The sequence below is a fragment of the Grammomys surdaster genome, unplaced genomic scaffold (assembly GCF_004785775.1).
Source record: "Grammomys surdaster isolate TR1022 unplaced genomic scaffold, NIH_TR_1.0 63, whole genome shotgun sequence".
In the NCBI taxonomy this organism is placed as follows: Eukaryota; Metazoa; Chordata; class Mammalia; order Rodentia; family Muridae; genus Grammomys; species Grammomys surdaster.
The window spans coordinates 15,078,330-15,079,794 of NW_021604565.1; positions in this window are offsets into that span (position 1 = coordinate 15,078,330).

Consider the following 1,465-nt stretch of genomic DNA (forward strand, 5'->3'; position numbering starts at 1 on the left):
GAACCAACTTTGGGTAGTTGTAAATGAAGCCACTGAGTGCCCACTAGAGAAAAGATTAGAAGCTAAAACAAAATTAGGACAAACAAGTAGTTTCAGATTTCTGCCTGAGAAAGAAAAACAAGTTCGCATCATTTCATTTAGTGTGCGGCTTCACACAAATGCCAGAACTCATTTAATTGGGTCAAGAGAAACCAGCCCTCTTAAAAGGAGAAAGCTAGAAAATAGAAGCCAAGCTAACATGGAAAGCAGTTTTTGCCCAGCCTTCCATTGGAGAGACCGCCCATCCCGAAGCTGCCCAGAGCAGCACTGAAATGACATTCACAAAGCAATTAGGAGCAGGAAGCAGGTGGGCCTCTTAAAATCTGGGCATGGAAGGTCTTTGTGTACAATTGCTCCGTTGGAAGGATGGAGTCACAGGCTTGAATTTCATTGTTTGTTTCTTTGTGGAGAAGCTGAAATGGCAAGTCCACAGAGCAACAAATACTCATGGTTCTCTGAGACGCAAGCATCAGGGAATCATTAATCCCTGAAGTCCACCCATTCCCCAAAGCACCCAGGAGCTCTGCCTGCTCTTGGAGGTTTAATCAACTCCCAGAGCACAAGGGATCACATTCTGCTAATCCAGACCATTCTCAGGAGCCGTGCCTTTCTTGTGGGGGAAAGAATGCATTCTTCCCCAGTTACAAAGTAACAAACATGCAGCATACAAAGACTGGAAAACTTGAAAAGGCACAAGAAAATTAAAGGGAAAAAGATCGCTGTAATTCTAACTCTAATATATTGAACTATATTTATCTCGTGGTTTATATTAGAGCAGAAATGTATATCATAGAAAGAATTCTGAACTTTTTTTTTAAGATTTATTTATTTTATTTATGAGTACACTGTAGCTGTCTTCAGACACACAAGAAGAGGGCATCAAATCTCATTATGGGTGGTTGTGAGTCTCCATGTGGTTGCTGGGATTTGAACTCAGGACCTCTGGAAGAACAGTCAATGCTCTTAACCACTGAGCCATCTCTCCAGCCCGAAACCTGAACTTTTAAAAATGATTTTTAAATTAAATTAAATTAAATTAAATTAAATTAAATTTGCTTGGATATTGCTATGTAGACCAGGCAGGCACAAGTTCAGAAGTCCACCTGCCTCTGTTCCTGGGTGCTAGAGGTGTACCATCAAAGTCTGATTATTTTTATGTATGTGTCTGTGTGTACTAGTACCCACAAAAGCTGGAGTTACAGGTGGTTGTAATCTCTCTGACCCAGGTACTGGGAACTATCTCTGGCGGGGGTGGGGGTGGGGGGACAGCAACAGCTTAACTGCTGACCCAGCTCTTTAACTGCTGAGCCAGCTCTTTGTGCCTAGAGGTTTTAATGTAACTATAAATGTGTGACTTTAGAGCAAACTAGGAGCTGAGTGTGGTGACACACACCTTAGTTCCAGTGGTGACACACACCTTAGTTCC